General features: G+C 48.5%; 1 long non-coding RNA gene across 1 annotated transcript; it reads left to right on the top strand.

Annotated features, from left to right (window-relative positions):
* The first annotated feature begins 364 nt into the window (after positions 1–364).
* Positions 365–2,189, top strand: LOC123147463 (uncharacterized). The gene is made up of 2 exons (XR_006473207.1): positions 365–735; positions 1,845–2,189. It is a non-coding gene; the product is annotated as an uncharacterized lncRNA (long non-coding RNA).
* Positions 2,190–12,349: the final 10,160 nt, after the last annotated feature.

The raw sequence follows: 12,349 nt of genomic DNA, 5'->3' as shown, positions 1-12,349 counted from the left end.
TTTGCGAGAGTCACGGCCGTGCCTCTCGCAAAAGCACAACCGTGCCTCTTGCGGAAGAAAAACCGTGACTCTCGCAAAAGAAAAAAAACAGAAAACACATTTTTTTTTCGTTTTCGAAAAGCACGGCCGTGACTCTCGATAAAGCACAACCGTACCTCTCGCGGAAAAAAACCCCATGACTTTTGCGAAAGGAAAAAAAGAAAACGTGTTCTTTCGCGCAAAAAAAAAATTTCGAATTTTTTTTAATCGAAAAGCTAAGAAAGACCGGGGGAAAACCAAAACGTAAAAAAAACCCGGGAAAAAACCATTTAAAAGCCGAAAACGCGTGTGGAAAAATAAAAAAATAAAATCCGAAAAAACGTCCAGAACACGACACGTGACGAATGGCTGAGAACGCGACAAGTGGCGCTGATCGTTGCGAGGCTCCTGAAGAAGCGCTCGTTAACTAGTTGCTTCCGCTAAACCGCTAAAGGGAAAGGAAAGCAGAGTTACCTCGAATGCCTTCAGCCCAATACGCCCATAGCGTGTGGGCATTCGAGCGGCTAACAAGCCCAGGCCCATATTCTCGAAGCTACCTTCCTAGGGTTTCGCTTCTTGTAACCCCCCAGTGCGCATCCCTTTCTCCCACTCCCCCCACTCCCCACCACAAGACCGCCGCCGCCGCCGCAGGAGGAGGAGAAGCAGCAGGGGCGAGAAGGAGATCTCGCGAGGAGGCGACCGACCATGAGGGCCAAGGTAACCTCCCAATCCACACGCTCTAGTCCCCGGACACCTATCCCGTTCGTCCCCTAGATCCATGCGACGACCGCCATGGTTTTGTTCCTTCGTTTGTTTGTTTGTTCGTTCTTTGCCGAGCGGGGGCTATGATTACAAAGAGAGAGGCTCGAATGGCTCGAATTCCTGGGAAACCCTAGCGAGCCGGCAGATCTCGCCGTCTCGTGCTCGTGCCCCCCGTTTCTGCTGCGGCTGCGACGGGGCGAGCAACTCGAGCCGGTCAGGGATGGAACGCGAGGTGCCGCCCGACGACGCTTGCGTCGGCGGTGGCGGTGGCGGCGATGGTGGGGCATGTTTTGTCTCGTGTTACCTTAGATCGATCGATGTATCGTGTGGGCTTAGGTATCTCGTGTTCCGGTTCTCCCGTACCGTGCTCGCGTTGCTTGTCGTCGTGCTTGCGCGCGCGTGCGTGGGTCGTCTGTCTCGTTTGGGTTTCCCTGCCACGGTGAAGGTCGAATGCACTTGATATGAGCCCTCGGGATGTGAATTAACAATTTGCTGAAGTACTCTGTTGGTGTTTGATTATGTACGTTAGTGGTTGGTCCTTTGTGGTCGCCATACTGTTTCAAAACCTGCGAATTTCTTCTTTGGTTATGATGATTTAAGTAATAAGATGAATTGGCTTATCTGGCTGTAGTACCACATGTTTAATGCGTGTTGTAGTAGACTTGTTAAATTTTCTATGTTGCAGACAATCTGCTCGTCTGCTCGCTATTGAACATTCCTTTTGGCCTTAGCAAGTGATACTGAACATAGTTGCCCGCATCCAAGTAGATGAACAGTATTAGATAATTGACTAGCTGGAATGTTGAACTGCCATGTTGTAGCAGATGCAGTTTTTCAGTGCATTTCAGTTAAACTGTTCACAACCTGTCTCAGGATTGGGCAGCTGAATTGATTGTTGCCTTGCTTTTGGTTGCTTCCGACTTCTGTTTACCACTGAGGTTCATGGGATTACTTGGTTTATTTTTTGCAAACAGCATGCCTGGAAGCCACCCTTCTATTCTTGTTTTATTGAATAATTTATGTGATCATGTATCCTTTTTAACTTGGCTTATCTCTTGATTCAGTGGAAGAAGAAGCGCATGAGGAGGCTGAAGAGGAAGCGCCGAAAGATGAGGCAGCGATCCAAGTAGGCTGATGGGGGTGGTGACGGTGTGCTGTAGCTTCCTATGTGTGTCTTTGGCTGCGGCTGACTGCGGGCGTACTTGCTTGGCATGGTGGCGCCATTCTTCTCATCTGTCAACTCGCTTATTCCAGAAACCTGCACTTTAGTAGGCCTGTTATCGTTGCTTTTAGTTGTACCAGGAGTTTTGCTATCATGACCAATCTATCCAACTGTATGAACTCTGTTTTGGAGCTTTATTTGCTGCTAATATTCGGCCATCAAGTACTTTATGCTTTTGCATGCATCAGCATTATTGTCTGGATGCTCTTATCTGCTGCGTGTAGAGTTTGATTTGCTGGGTGGTGCTACCTGCTTCTTGATGGTTTAGGATTAGGATTTTGATCCCGGATGGCAGCCTGGTCTGAATGTGTTGACATAGATACATCATGCTTTGGATGCTATAAGTCCTGCTTCTTGATTGTTCAGGATTAGGATTTTGATCCCGGATGGCAGCCTGGTCTGAATCTGTGGACAATGGTTACATCCTGCTTTGGATGCTACAAGTCCTGCTTCTTGATTGTTTAGGATTAGGAATTAGATTGCGCATGGCAGGGAATGTGTTGACGTGGATACAGTTATTTCTTTGGATGCTGCAAATAAATCTACATTAGAATGAGTGAATCTCCATTCTAAACTATGTCTTACATACGTTTGTATGTACTCCGTCCAGCGAAATGTAAATGAGTGAATCTATGCTCCAATTTTTTTTGTCTATGTATGTTTCTATGTATTCCGTCCGGCGAAGAATGTACATTTGTCTTCAAAATTTGTCCATAAAAGAATGTATTTCTATCTTTTCAATGCTTTAAAATTTGTCCACAAGAGTGTATTTCTATATTTCTAATTTCTTTTATCTTCAGGTGGTAAAACAACAATAACATTCTATATGTGGTCTTCATTTGCAACGTGTTTGGCTAAAGTGACCTTCATTTACAACGTGTTTGGCTAAAATGACCTTCATTTATAACATCCTAAGCTTTATAAAAGGAAGAAATAATTACAAGAAGATTGTTCTGGCCCTCACATGTGGTTGGTGATGCCAATAAGACTCCCACTCCCACTCCTATCATACACGACTACTCACATAAGTGTTGTACACTCCTCGCTCCTGTCGCTAATCAAAGTCGTAGCTCTTGGTAGATCTTCGTGGAAAGTTCCTCTTCATTGCTAATGCCTTGGCCATCAAAAACTCGTCTTTTCCTTTGCTTTCAAATACTCCAACAAGTCAGTAGCACCAGCGAGTCAAACCCCTTTTGATACCTCTTGGGGATCCGCTTTCGGGCGGTTGGCCAGCGAAGCATCTGCATGTCAATCTAGGCCCACCAGAAGCATTGGAACCACACTTGCCTCGAGTAAACACATTGGAGCATTATATGATCCACCGAGTCTTCCTCTTGATCACAAAGGAAACACACTAATGTTGCGTCCTGTAATCCATGCCGAAATCTTCGATCGAAGGTCCAAAGTCTTCGCTGCAGCGCCAACCACATGAACAATATGCAACCTAATGGGCCCAAGGATTTCCACAGTCCTTTGGCGCATCCTAGTCTGACAGCTCCCTCGTTCATAATATGGTAAGCAGATGAAGTCGAGTACTGTCCCGATGCCGACCACTTCCAGATCACTTGATCTTCCATTGAAGTGTCAAGATATGCAACACTTAAGATCTCCCACAGGTGGATGAATTGGACAAGTCCCTCGGTGGACAGCTCCCCATTGATGTCATTGATCCAATTACTTGAAGTCAGCCCTTCCCTTGCCAACCGTCGATTCACCGTTTGAGTTCTTACTTGTGCTACTACCAGCGGTGCAATTTCCGCTATGCGGAGTCCCTGGATCCATCTATCCTTCCAAAACAAGATTTGGCTCCCATTGCCCAAAGTCCAATGCACTAAGCTAGCGAAAGCTGCTTGCATCTCCTTGTCCGCCGACATAGTCAGACCCTGCCAAGGTTTGGAGTTGTCAGTACGTCTGAGCCATGCCCATGTGAGTCTCAGGGCAATTCCTTGAGTATGTAGATTTATCACACCTAGCCCGCCAAGCTCCTTCGGCCGGCATACCCGGCGCTAGGCCACCAGACACTTCCCACAGTGGATCTCCTCTGTTCCATCCCAAAGAACGCCTTACATCCTCTGTCGATACTGTCCAAGGCCCACTTTGGAGCATTGGCCACGATAAGATGATGGGTAGGCCTAGCCCTCACGACGTTGTTGATTAGAATCAACCTGTCCGACCTTGTGATCAGGCCTCTCATCCATGCTGGCAGAAATTTGAGCGTTGCGTCAACCATTGGCTACCACTGATTGCGTGTTAGTTGTTTGATCGAGAGTTGGAGGCCAAGATACTTGCACGGAAAACTCTGAATCCTCCAAGGTAGGGCTGCGGCTAATCTCTCGGTGTCCCCCAAGTCCGTCCTAATCAGGATCGCTGAGATTTTTGGTAGTTAATCTTCAGTCACGAGGCCTCTCCAAAGATGTGCATTACTTCCTTGACAAACGCTAGATCCATGTGTGTCGGCCTGATGAAGAGAACTACATCATCTGCATAGATCGAGAGCCGTTGTATCAGAGAGCATCCGAGCATCGGGCTTAGGACTCCAGTTTGTTGGGCCCGAACGATGAGAGGTGACGGGGCATCCATAGCAATGACAAACAGGAGAGGGGAGATTGAGTCGCGCTGCCTCAGGCACGTGCATGCATGATCTTCTCTCCTACGTTGCCATTGTCAATCACTCTAGAGCTGGCCGAGGATAACAGCGTGGCAATGAGCGATCTCCATCTATCAGAGAATCCTTTCGCACGAAGCACTTCAAAAAGGAACGGCCAGGAGAGCGAATCAAACGCTCTTGAGATATCCATCTTCACCATCACACCCTTAGCTTTCCGTTTGTACAAGTTCCTCGCCACTTGACGCACAAGCATGAAATTGTCATGTAGATTTCTGCCCTTGATAAAAGTTGATTGGTTTGAGTGAATCATCTCCTCCATGCGCCTACTAACTTTGGTTGCCAATAGCTTGGCACAGATCTTAGGGATGTTGTGGAGCAAGCTGATCGGTCTAAAATCCCCTATCTCTGAAGCATCTGGTTTTTTTGGGATTAGAGTGATCAACGCCTTATTGAACCTGCCAAAACCTCGTCCATTATCCAGCATAAACTTCTGAATCGCAGCAATCACGTCTCCCTTAATTATGGGCCAAGCTTTGTGGAAGAAGAGCCCAATGAATCCGTCCGGCCCCGACGCTCTGTCAGCTGGCATGTATTTTATGACCTTCCTGATTTCCTCCTTTGAAAAAATGGTGTCCTGATCGGACAAATCGATGGGCTCCATATTCAGATATTGCAGATCAAGAGTGAACTCTCTCGCCCTGGATGTGCCCAAAATCTCCTCGTAAGCCTGATGGGAAGCCGTCTCCTTTCCCTACTAATCGGTGATCTGTCCTTTGACCGAGATCGCCGGAATGTAGTTCTTGGCCTTCCCCCCGTTCGCAAAAAGCTAGAAGAATTTTGAATTTGCATCGCCCTCACGAAGCCATTTGATCCGAGATCGCTACCTAGCCATCGTTCTTTCCAGCGAAGCCAGGCCAAGCAGAGTCTTTTTCAAAAGACCACGGAGCCATCTCTCCTCCGTAGTCAGGTTTCTGTCTTCCATGGCCTTGTCAAACAACTTGATAACCAACCTCGCGATTGCCATCTGAATTTTGACATTGCCAATCTTTTTCTGCCCTAAGCCATGAGAAATTTGGCGGTGTTCCTAAGAAGCTCATCAAGGCGCTTATACTGATCCGTGATGCCCGGTGCGCACGCGTCCTTCACAACCTCCTCGAATCCGTCGATCTTGGTCCAGAAAACTTCAAACCTGAAGCGCCTAGGTGTGAGAATGTGTTCCTCTAGTGCAAGGTGCAGGGGACAATGATCAGATATATCAGTGGACAATGCTTGCAACATGCAATTGGGGTAATCCAATTCCCAGTCAACCAAGACGAGAGCACGATCGATCTTGGTGAGGGTGGCTAGCTCTCGCTCATTACTCCAAGTGAATTTGCGCCCATGAAGGAAGAGCTCTTTCAGTTCCATGTTGTCGATAAAACGCCTAAATCTGCCCATCATCCTCCTATCAAGGTTGGCGTTGCTCTTGTCAGAAGCACACATGATGAGGTTGAAGTCGCCGATCACCGTCCAAGGTCCCGGGCAAAGAGCGCGCCTTTCCACCAATTCGTCCAAAAAAGCAATTTTCTCCGCGTCCTCCTGGGGCCATACACAACAGATAGCCACCCGGGCGATCCCACTAGAGGAGCAACATAGCCCGTGATGAAATTCGAGTCATTGACCAGGTTGGACACCTGAACTAGAGTCAAATTCCATGCCAACAATATACCTCCACGTGTCACATTGGCAGGGAGATAGGCAAAACCATCGTATGCGGGACCAAGACATTGCAGAATAGTAAAGCGGTCCACCACAACCAATTTGGTCTCCTGGATACAAATGATAGTGACATTGATAGAATCTACAAATTCCCTAAGGGCCTTCTTCTTGGCCGGACTATTGAGGCCTCTCACATTCCAACACACCAACTCCACATTGGTGCCAGACATCAAGAAGTCTAGCATCCAACTGGTAGTAATCTACTTACTCACGCAATGCCCACTATCATTTCTCCATCCAGCATATCCAAGTCCATGGGAATAGACTTGCCAAAGGTTGCTGCTATCGCTCTAAGTTAACGTTCCTGAATAGGTGAATCAAATATCTCTTTAAGAATTCTCATAGCACCGTCATGGACCGCAAGGTCGTCATCTGCAACTCCCAGAGTCTTGAGCAGTACCGCTTCAGCAACAGAGGCCTTTTGCTTTCTTGGCGCCGCAGTGCTCACCGAGCGGGTGGTGCATCTAGGAGTGAACGGGTCCTACCCCATATGCACCCCTTTGATTGCTTCGATTTCCTTAAGCAGCGGTGGTGCTAGTTTCTTGAGAAGTCCCGCACAGAAGGATTTCAGCTTCCCCATTGCCACTCTTTCTTTTTCCGTCAGGCATTGCACCATTTGATCGCTACCATCCGCACCAGGCAACACGTCCATCTGAGCCATGGGAGGCGTGGTGGCAATATCTAGCATGTTGCATGTGCGTGTCACATCTGTTTCTCCTGCCAGTGATAGGTTGCACGGCTGGGTCACATCCCGTTGCTAGGGAATCTCCTGGGGCCCACCAGCTGGCACCAATGGGGAGGTGGCCGACATGATCTCCTCAAGGGGCCCATCAACTGGTCCGCCCGTAGAGCCCGCCACTTCCCCCTCGGGATCCTGCGGGCCACTGTCTCTGTCTCCTTCCAAAACAACCCCATCTTTGTCGACTGCCACATGGCACGACCACACTCTGATTGGCCAACGATAGGTGGATAGAGGGAATCTCCAACACTGTTGGCACAACCACCACATCCACCCTGGGGCCCATGGGTACCGGTAGTGTCACCCTTGCCAGCGGGACAACTGTCACCGGCACAGGATCTACGTCAACCAGTAGCCTCGGGAGCGCCGCTGTGTGCTGTGCCTCAGCAGCCACAGGACGGCCACAAGGATTCGGTGTGCCAGCCTAGGACGTTGGCACCAGCACCACCTGTCTCGATGCCAAGAGCTCACCGGAGGTGCTAATCCGGCTAGTCGGCGCTCCTGCCACCTGCCAGTTGCTGGATCCAATAGTAGGCAGACGCCAGCTGGACTCACCCAACCTGCCCATCAAAACTTGCCTGAAGGACCTGCCAGTGGCTCCAATGCCGGCAGGCCCAGCAGCTCCACCACGGTCATCTCTCTTGCCGCGCGTCCATGGCAGCACCTGGCGACCCCCTCCTCCCGAGAAACCATCGGAATCGTCCGACAACCCACTCTGACCGCTACTGCTAGAACTCGCCGGACGGCGCCAGTTCTCCGGGGCATTGAAATCCAAGAGCCTGCCAATGTGAATGAGCGTCGAGCACTCCAGGAATTGGCGAGACGATGCACGCTGCTGCTGCACATCTTCCAATTCCGGTTCAGGGATCCACAGCTTCTTGTCCACCAGGATATCCTCCGGCTGCACACACCAAGCACGAACCTTGAACAACAACAAATCTGATCTCTCCGCTGTTTCAGGCGCCAAGTTGTCAATTTTGCAAGCAGTCCCAAGGAGCTCAGCAGCCGTATCTTGATACCACGCATGTGAAGGGATTTCCTCGATCATGAGATCCACCTGCACCCTCATGGCCTTAGCGGTAGCTTGCGCCCGCCGCAACCATGGCTTAAAGAAAAGCTTGAAGCTTCCATTGTCAACAGGGATGTCACGGAGGGCGATGTTACGAAGCTCCAGAGTGGCAAAGACGATCAGGAAATCCTCCGGCTGGAAACGATGAACAGAGACGCGATGACGCGGAATCTCCAACTACACTGAAATGGCTTCCACCGCCTCCACACAGGAGACCGACAGCCTCACACCCCCAATGTAGGCCACCATCACCAGACGAAGCCGGCGCTCCATGTCGTCCATCTTCCGGGAGCGGCGGAGAACGCAGATGACCCCAGAAGAGACCTGGGTCGATGGCCATACTAAGGACAAAGGCTCAGCCGCCGCCGGCGAGGGAGGTACCAAGGGTACTTCCTGCCTAGGCGCCGGTGAGGTATGTCTCTCAACACTAGCCACCACAGCAGACAGAGCCAGGCAACCCATCTTGGCCAGGACCGCCCGAATCAGCTCTCGCTCCGAAGCTGGACTCCGATGACGCTTGCATTGGAACGATTCATGGCCTTCAAAGCCACAGCGGAAGCACATGGGATGGTTGGTGCAGTCCTTCTTCTTGTGGTCATCCCCGAAGCACTTAAAGCAGAGACCTTGCAGCTTGATCGGAAACTCCTTCCTCTCCCACGAAGAAGACGGCGAGGACAACACCCTGCGAGCGAACGAGCCAGCTTCCAGCTGACGCCGCTGCGCCCACTGGCAGTGCCACATCACTTTGCGGGAGGGCCTAGGGTGACGGAATCAATCCACCTGAGCCGCCGACAGGGCAGCCACCTGCTGGCTCGCCCCACCGGAAGAGGCAGCGTGGCTGGATCCAGGGGATCCAGAGAGGCCCAGTCCAGAAACCACTAGCTGCGGCCTAGGAAACATCGAGGAGACCTAAGGCAGGCTAGAGGAGCCGCCCGTCATCGCACCCGGGGCCGGAGGACCAGCAAGGGGGGTGGACACCACGACCGAGGTGGTCAGTGGCAGGGGAGGTGGACGCCGCGGCCGAAGTGGCCGGCGGCGGGAGGGAGGGCTGGGGGCGGGGGGCGTGGCGCGCAGCAAAAGAACTGACGACGCTAATACATGAAGTTTGTTTGGCTAGAATGAGGAAAGGGAATGGGAGTTCAGTAAGTGATTAGGCGTGGGAAGTTGAATTTTAGTCTCAATTCTATGTTTGGTGTGTGATGGAAATTAATAAAGGAAATTTGAGAAAAAATAACTCCGCACGTGAATTAACAAGTGGAGGCTGGAAAGAGATACACGGGAATTGAGCTCCTTAATTTCTTTCCCCATTCCACCTCAATTCCCTTGCCCTCCAACCGAACAAATATGTCACCTTAAATTCCCATTCCATACCTTTAATATCCTCAACCAAACAAGCTGTTAGCGTACTCGGGTTGGCTAATTAAAAAGAAGAGAGATAGTGGCTTGCACCTTTCGTGTGATTTTTTACTTCACTTTATAATTTGGCCTAAAATTTCTATATGTACACTTTTATCGGACGAAGGGAGTAGTTTGAAATCTCTAGAAAGACTTATATTTATATGTTGTCCATATTAAAATCTCTAAAAAGATATATTCAGGAATAGAGGGGGTGACACAAGCTATTGCAATACGGCATGCATGTAGCAAATGAAATCTCAGACTTGTTAACTTCTTTTTTCTCGAGGGTATGCCTAGACGTATGTAACGCCCTCGATGCGGCTATATCTCCCACGTGTCGAAGCACGACTTAGAGGCATAACCGCATTGAAAGCAATGTTGCAAGTGAGGTAATCTTCACACAACCCATGTAATACATAAGGGAAAAGATACATAGTTGGCTTACAATCGCCACTTCACACAATTACATGAATAAAGCATTACATCATCCAAATACACTCAAGGTCCGACTACGGAACCAAAATAAAAGAAGACTACCCCAAATGCTACACAGATCCCCGATCAACCCCAACTGGGCTCCACTACTGATCAACTAGAACTAAACAGCACAAAGGACACGATCTTCATCGAGCTTCGCCTTGAGCTCAGTTGCGTCATCTGCATGGTTCAACGGCACCTGCAAGCTGGTTTTGGAAGTATCTATGAGTCACGGGGACTCAGCAATCTCACACCCTCGCGATCAAGACTATTTAAGCTTATAGGAAGGGTAAAAGGTATGAAGTGGAGCTGCACCAAGCGACTAGCATATTTTGTGGCTAAACATACGCAAATGAGAGCGAGAAGAGAAGGCAAAAGCACGGTCGAACAACTATGATCAAGAAGTGATCCTAGAACAACCTACGTAAAGCATAACTCCAACACCGTGTTCACTTCTCGGACTCCGCCGAGAAGAGACCATCACGGTTACACACGTGGTTGATGTATTTTAATTAAGGTCAACTTCAGGTTTTCTACAACCGGACATTAACAAATTCCCATCTGCCCATAACCGCGGGCACGGCTTTCGAAAGTTCAAATCCCTGCAGGGGTGTCCCAACTTAGCCCATCACAAGCTCTCACGGTCAACAAAGGATATTCCTTCTAGCGGGAAGACCCGATCAGACTCGGAATCCCGGTTACAAGACATTTCGACAATGGTAAAACAAGTCCAGCAACACCACCCGAATGTGCTGACAAATCCCGATAGGAGCTGCACATATCTCGTTCTCAGGGCACACTCAGATGAGCTCTCCATACAACTAAAACCAAACCTCGAGTTTCCCCGAGGGGGCGCTGCACAGGGCTCTAGTTTGGACCAACACTCAGAGGAGCACTGGCCCGGGGGGGTTTAAATAAAGATGACCCTTGAGTCTGCAGAACCCAAGGGAAAGAAAAGGCTAGGTGGCGAATGGTAAAACCAATGTTGGGCATTGCTGGAGGAGTTTTATTCAAGGCAAACTGTCAAGGGGTTCCCATTATAACCCAACCGCGTAAGGAACGCAAAATCCGGGAACATAACACCGATATGACGGAAACTAGGGCGGCAAGAGTGGAACAAAATACCAGGCATAAGGCCGAGCCTTCGACCCTTTACCAAGTATATAGATGCATTAATTAGATAAGAGATATTGTGATATCCCAACAAGGAACAACATCTCCATGTTGCAACAAGGAATAAACTTCAATCTTCACCTGCAACTAACAATGCTATAAGAGGAGCTGAGCAAAGCGGTAACATAGCCAAACAACGGTTTGCTAGGACAAGGTGGGTTAGAGGCTTGGTTCAACAATATGGGAGGCATGATAAGCAAGTGGTAGGTATCGCGTCATAGGCATAGCAAAAGAGCGAGCAACTAGCAAGCAAAGATATAAGTGATTTCGAGGGTATGGTCATCTTGCCTGAGATCCCGCAAGGAAGAAGAACGATTCCATGAAGAAGACAAACGGACGTAGCCGAACGGGTCCTCACAAACGCAACGTTACCGGATTACCGAGAAGAAGTACACCAGAAAGAAACAAACAACATAGTAAACAACCACGACATGAACATGGCATGATGCACAATCAAGTATGATGCATGTCCGGTTTAATGAAGCATGGCATGGCAAAGTGCACAAACAATCCTACAAATTAAGTGGAGCTCATTATGCAACAGAGTTGCATATTGACGAAACACCACGACAAGTTATTTAGTTCGATCTCGTTTATGTACCCAACAATATTAAATGTTGTTAGCATGGAAAGAGGTGAAGCATGATGAAACTATCTAATCTAGGCAAGTTTAAATGAGGCCGAAACAACAAAACAACAAGTCCGGAAACTCCTCATATGCATATATTAGGTTTGGTACTGTTCTGCCCTAAACACAATTTTAGGGTTGTTAAACATGCAAGATGAAAGCACCATGTTAAACTAGGCATTTTTCTACCCCATTTACATATAAAGTTTGTTAAATTTGGAGCTACGGTTAATTAGTTATGAATTAAGTCATTTTAGCATGGCATAGGAGCAAATTTAATCAAACATCATTTTAAACATTTTAAACATAGATGAAAGTTGCATATTATTAAACTAGATGAAAAACTACGCAAGTTACATGTTTAAATCATTTTAATCCGATGCACGGTTCAAGAGTTATAAAATGCATGATGTCTACGGGGTTCTCTGCAAAACTGGGTAGTCTCTGGATAATGTTAAAAATCACCAGAACGGAAAAAAAAGATGCAGGCTGAAATC

The sequence above is a fragment of the Triticum aestivum genome, chromosome 7A, assembly GCF_018294505.1.
Source record: "Triticum aestivum cultivar Chinese Spring chromosome 7A, IWGSC CS RefSeq v2.1, whole genome shotgun sequence".
Lineage (NCBI taxonomy): Eukaryota > Viridiplantae > Streptophyta > Magnoliopsida > Poales > Poaceae > Triticum > Triticum aestivum.
The sequence above is the reverse complement of the archived record's forward strand: the minus strand, read 5'-3'. Positions and strand labels throughout refer to the sequence as shown.